Source organism: Gavialis gangeticus, unplaced genomic scaffold (genome assembly GCF_001723915.1).
Source record: "Gavialis gangeticus isolate Ggan-Ray unplaced genomic scaffold, GavGan_comp1, whole genome shotgun sequence".
Taxonomy (NCBI): domain Eukaryota; kingdom Metazoa; phylum Chordata; order Crocodylia; family Gavialidae; genus Gavialis; species Gavialis gangeticus.
Window position 1 is genome coordinate 169818887 of NW_017728992.1, and position 6706 is coordinate 169825592.

Sequence of the window (6706 nt, forward strand, 5' to 3'; positions counted from 1 at the left end):
GTGCATCCACAGGTGCATCTCAAGTAGGGCCAAGGAGATGATCCTCCCCCTCTACGCGACACTGGTCAGGCCACACCTGGAGTACTGTGTCCAGTTCTGTGCGCCCCACTTCAGGAGGGATGTGGACAATGTGGAGAGGGTCCAGAGGAGGGCCACCCACGTGATCCAGGGACAACAGGGCAAACCCTACAATGAGAGACTGCGGGACCTGAACCTGTGCAGCCTTCACAAGAGAAGGCTGAGGGGGGACCTGGTGACTGTCTATAAACTCACTAGGGGGGACCAGAAGAGTTTGGGAGAGACCTTGTTTCCCCCAGCGCCCCCAGCATGACAAGGAATAACGGCCACAAGTTGTTGGAGAGTAGGTTTAGATTAGATATCCGTAAGAACTACTTCACAGTTAGGGTGGATATGATCTGGAACCAACTTCCAAGGGAAGTGGTGCTGACTCCTACCCTGGGGGTCTTTAAAAGGAGGCTTGATGCCTACCTGGCTGGAGTCATCTGAGCCCAGTTTTTCTCCTGCCCAGGCAGGAGGTCGGACTTGAAGATCTACAAGGTCCCTTCCGACCCTACTTCTATGATTCTATGACTGCATACAGCAGCTCACTTGCCTGAGCCAAGTCAAAGTGGCTCAGGCTATGAAAGGGTTAACACTGGACTGTACCCTGTCTGCTTACAGGACCAGAAAAGTAGCAGTCATCTTGGCAGCTATGGGTGCCTGCAAACACTTAGGGCGCCTATACACAAGCAGCGAGACTGTTCTGACATGCTGATTAATTGAATCTGCTGGAGCATGGCAATTACCATATGCCAGCAGCCTCCTGCGTCTCATGTCTCTGCATCCCTGCACTTCAAAACGGCAGCCGGGGCACTTTATCTAAAAGCTTGTTCAATTACCTTCAGATAAAGCTCCCCCGCTACCATTTTTAAACATGGGGACACTGATACAGGAGATGCTTCAGGAGCTTAAATTAGTCCAGCTCTGAGCCGCTCTAATAAAAGCTCCCTCCCACCCACTCCCAGAGCAAATGTATAAATGCCCTCAGAGGCCACCCTCTAACTCATAGTGCTTTAGACAAAGCACCATGAGTTAGCGCCCGACCACTCAGAAGGCCTCAAGCCTGCCTGCACCAGCTTTGGTCATCAGGTGGGGGCTCTCCAGTAGTCACCAAGCAAGCTGCTGAACCACCCCTCTCCCCAGCCCTGCCCCCACCCAGCTCTGGCTGCCCCCAGGGCTGTCAGCAGTGGAAACAGGGAGGGAAAGGGAACAGCATATGGCTGCTAGCTGGGCTTTGCATGGACAGAGTTGGGGGTTGGTGGAATTGAGGCCCCTCACTTTGCCAGGGTACTGTGGGGAGCTGGGCTTGACCTAGGAGGGGAGGGGGCTCCATTCCACCCTATCTACCCTCCTCCCTCTCCCCCACCAGCTCAGGCCACAACAAAGCCAAGCTGGCAGCTGCTGCTTCTGCTGTCAAGAGGCCTGGGTGGGGGTTGGGGGAAAGGAGCCTCCTGTTTCATGGCCCCCCCAGCTACTCCAGCAGGGGTACTGGGGGGGAGCTGGGCTGGGCCCACAAAGCAAAGGGGGCCCCACCCAGGCTTCTTGACAGCAACAGCTGCAAGCTTGGCTTTGCTGTTGGAACAGAATTTAAAAAGAAACAAGAAAAGCTAACTTTGTTAGCTCAAGAGGAGTGGATAAGAATAAATATTAGAGCACTAGAATACATCAGCTTCCAGGCTTCATCTCTTCACTTTACCTGAGCAATTAGTTGTAAAAGTATTTTCTATACTGTGCAATATGTAGGCACATCAGCTGTGATCAGTAAGCAATGCACTAAAATTTAAACTCTAGTAAACTATAAGGTTTGTGGCTATTAATTATGTGTAAATAAATAACCAGTGTCCATGTGTAACTTACAGCTGGAACATCTATAGATAATGGCTTTTAAAAGCTTTTTTTTTTTATAACAGTGTATTTCTAAGTCTTTTCATTACATGTCTGAGTCCCCCACTTTTTCTTCAATGAATTGCTAAGGTCTAGTGAGTAACAGCTTGATGACATAGGTTCATGCTTAAATGTATCAAAGGAGGACTGAAAGTGCTTACCTCCTCACTGTGCAACACCCTTTGAAGGATCTTTCAACATCGTGGTTGAGAATCACTGATCTGGCCCAGTGGGGCCCCACTCTTGTTTAAATATTGCCATGATAAAAAAAAATAAAGTAACTCAAATCCAAGTTTGACTTAACCAGGACAAATTCAGTCTTTGCAAATTCAACTCCCTGACCAATAGGGTGATAAAGATTCATGCCTAAATGAATCAAGACAAACAGCATATAAGTAACAGATTTCAAAATAAGTCACAATGTGAGAGAAGCTAGTACTTCAAGATATTAGGAGCACAGTGGCCAGATCTAAAACCCAATGAAACTGACAGCAGTTCTCTCACAAAGTTCAATAAATTCTGAACCAGGCACTAAGACTGCACTTGAGAAACCACCGCACCACAAATGAGGACCGTATTTTTCCTGAACTGTATTTTACTGCAGTGTTTCTCAACCTTTTAAGTAGCAAGTACCTCCTAACTTCTAAAAAATTTAGTAAGTACCCCAACATGCAATTTTCCAGGGGATTTTATATTTACAGACTAATGTGTGCCATATGTTGGAAGAAGGGCTGTGTATATAAGGCCATGACATGACAGATGTCTGATCTGGCCTGGGTAGGGTTGCCACCTTTTACACCGGGGGCGCACAACTTAAGTATGTACCTGGGCTACAGGTGATGTTGGCCAAAGTTAGGAGCGCTGAACCCAGTGCTGTACAAAGCGTGGCATGCCAAGTTATTACTGGGGAATTTATGGCACCAAATTTTTTGCCATAATTTTGAGAGGAGGAAGGGGCAAGAGAGGAAAAGAGGGCAAGAAAGAGAGAGTGTTGTGGTACCTGCATACCCCCTGCCTGTGTCTCACATACCCCCAGGGGTACGTGTATCACAGGTTGAGAAACTATGTTTTACTGCAACTAAGGTTCTAAATTACTAGCCCTAGGTGGATGTGGGATGAGACCCAGGTATGTTTTGCACTCAGGATATCAAAGACAGAGGATATCAAAAGATAATTTGATTTTCCAAGACATCAGGATAAGAAAGAACTACTATAGTCATCTAGTCAGACCTGCACAGATAAAAGATTTCACCCAGCAGTTCTCATATCAAGTTCAACAACTTATAACTAGGGACCTACTTAATTTGCGGTTTCACAGATTTCGCAGAAAAAATGCAAAATCCGGGATTTTCCACAAAATCAACAACAACAACAAAACTTAATAAAAATAAAATGCTGTCTCACCAATAGGAGCCAGGGGTCCTCCCTGCTGGGAGTGGAAGGTGCCAGCTGGCAGGGCATCATAAAGGGCAGCAGAGAAAATGGCATCTGCCCCCTCGCTCCTTGTCCCTCAACTGGGGCCTCTCCGCCAATCAGCACAGAAAAGCGAGAAGTCACAAAGGGCTGCCACCCCCCAATCTCTCCCGCTCCACCCCCCAGGGCCTCTCTGCCAATCAGCACTGAGGGGCTGCTGCAAAATGCCTACAAAAAATCGGCTCTGCGTACTGTCAGTGGGTTGCGAAAAAAACCCTTTATCCCACGATTTAAGTAGGTCCCTACTTATAACCTAACTGGGACATCTCTTTCAGAACAATATCCACTTTTGTTTTAAAGGCATTGAGTGATGGGGGTTACCACAACCCATGGTGACCTGTTCCATGCCTTCCCAACTCACTGTTAAAAAGTCACATCTCATTTCCAGTGTGAATTTTCCCATCTTCCAGCAAGTCTACTATGCCTTACTTTGACAAACAGAAGGGCCCTCAAGTATCACATATATATTATTAAATACAGATCTTGATCAAATCATTTCAAATTTCATTCTAATAAGCTAAACAGGTTGATTCTAAGGGATACTTTCTAGAACAAGATCAATTTTATTCTTGCAGTTCTTTTCAGCCACCTCACCCTCCATTTTTTCTGTATTCATGTTTGAATGCATCCTGCTTTTAAGTGCACTGTAGTCCAGGAGCGATCTCAAACAAACCTATATGAGTGGCAATATAACCTCCCTGTTACTATTCAGCATTCTCCTGGCAATACATCCTGTTATGCCAATACGTCACAGATTCACACCAGTGAAGAATTACTGTTTGCCAGTACACAATCATTCATCCTGGTAAGCAAGACCTACAGCTTTTGTTCCTAGATTTTTTTTGTATGAAAATGTTGTTAGAGGTTGCTATTGGGAAATTCACAGTGGTCTCCTCTTATAGATAAGGTAAACAAACTTCTGATCTCTCCTCTGCACCTGAGCTGAAATTTTCGGCTGAATACATAAGGATCACAAGCAAGACACTAGCTGCAGATGGTAAGGCATACAAGACCTGGTGATCATTAAAGGAGACAAGATCAGGGACTTGAAGATAATGTAAAAGGATGGAAGTAAGTAAGTGACCATGGAATTGTAAAATGTAATATAAGGAAAGGAAATGATGTGGTAGTACATCAGTCTACTGACCTTTAAACTTTGCAATATATTTTAGAGAAGCTCCTGCTGGAAGAGGAAATAATCATAATTCTTGACACCCTGGAAAAAAAATTCCCCCTCCCAAAACAAGAATACTGACACAAGTAAACTGTTGCAAACAATAATTTCTATTGAATTAAAGTGAAGAGAGAACAACAATGTAAATTAAACATTTCTAGTATTTTCCCATACTGTTAATAGTAATAATCTGTTGATTTGGGGGATTTTAAAGAATGATTTCCCAACGTTGCTTTCTTATTTTAGCTTTCGTAACATTACTTGACTAACCCAATGCCAGTTAAGAATCAAATTCTTAAGTTTGTCTTGTATTTCTGTTGTGCTATGTTATAGGACTTGGGCTGAGATGGGAGAGATGGATAAGGAAACAAGGAACAGGAAACTGTCTCCAGTATTTGCTATATTCTCTTAGAATAGCTTTGCTGTGAACCCCACCTCTTCTGCACAAAAATGCATACATAGGGTTCATTGTGCACATTTTTAAACAGGTTTAAAGTATGATCCATTCGCCTTCCATTCCAGACTGGATGCAATTGATTTCTACTCCATGGGTCAATGCCAAAAATTTCATTTCATTAAGAAAATAATATTATGGAGCATCTGAGATCATATAACAGACCAAACAGAGTGCCAGTGAAGTTCTAAGTGCCAGTACCCCACAGTGAATGCCTGATTATTTGCAGATGGGATATGGAAAAACTGTGAAATTATAGGCATTTTAAATCTTGGATTAAGACTGTACTTCAAAATGCATGTGTCATGGTAAATGTCATTTCTAACTTCAGATATATTCAATGATTTTGTCTCCAACACCAGCCACTTTCATTTCTTTAGTTTTATGAACTAATGGGAGCTTGCATTCTTCCAGTCCAAAACAGAAGTACTAGGTGACAGCACAGAACAGCACCAGTAAGTCAACGGTCCATACTGATATTATTTATCCAAGGAGCAAGTGTCCACCACGAAACTAATTTAAATCAGTCTCCTCTGGGCAAGCACAACAATTGGTCTAAGATCAATCAGTGAACATGAGATCAATTAAAAGCAGCTTAAGTTTTTGTAGAGGGACAGTTCACTCAACTCAAGTTAGATGTCCATTCATCTCAACACTCCCACAGTGCAATCCTTAAGCTGTGTTGTAAAGCAGAAATACTACTATCACCCTTGGCTGTCTAGCCAGCACTCTAAGTAGTTCCACATTTAATTAAAGACACAGACTACCCTTTGTTAGCACCGATACCCTGGTCATTTTAAAGGACTGCTGTCGTTTTAGCCACACACACAAAAATTAAATTCTGGAAACCATCTGCTGGAGAAACAAACATCAAAACTAAATCACTTGACAATGTAATTTTTGACCCGCTCAGAAGTGTACATGTGCCTGAAAGGATAAGCCATTTCTCCTTTGTAATTTTCTTAGGATTTATACTGCCTGATCGCTAGAGATGTTGCTAGCATGCTCCTAACAGCTCTTTGGCTTAAGTCTCTTTGGAAATGCTAGTGGTAGCCGAGCCAGCGGATCTTCTGTTTCTCTTTCAGCTGCCGGGACGGGGTGAGAGCCGGCAAGGAGCAAAAGGGACTGAACTGCTGCAAGTTGCACGGACACCTAGGAGGTTTTACAGCGACGGAGGATGGCACCCAAAACCCACAACTCCAGTGGAGAGAGCTGCAGTAACAGCTTCGTCCACCTGGGTGCTGTAACGGCATCTTCCACCGCCGCAGAGAGAGAAAGCGGAGGGGAAAAAAGGAAAAGAAAAAGGAGAGAAATCCCAGCCTGCAGCCTACCCTGCCCCGCGGAGACCAGCTCCGGGCCCGTGACTCAAGGACTGGACTCCTCGAGTCACCTCGAGACCCACGTCCGAGCCGTGGCAGAGCCCTCCTCCAGGGGGCGAGGATGCCACGGACACCCGCCGCCTGGCTCCCGGGCCCCAGGGCGCCTCGCCCGAGCTCAGCCGCCTCCTCAGCAAACACCCTGCGCTCTCGGGGCAGCCGCAAGGAAGTACCGGCGAAGTGGCGAGAACAGAAAGAGAAAAGCTTCTCGGCTGCCCCGGGCAGTCCGCCGGCGCGTCTCCGCACCTCCGCCGCCGGCGGCGCGGGGCCGGGCCGGGCCGGGGC

At 45.6% G+C, this 6706-nt stretch overlaps 1 protein-coding gene across 1 annotated transcript in view; it reads right to left on the reverse strand.

Annotated features, from left to right (window-relative positions):
• Positions 1 to 6706, reverse strand: part of RSPO2 (R-spondin 2) — a 267477-nt gene that overhangs the window by 260496 nt on the left and 275 nt on the right. The window lies entirely within an intron of this gene.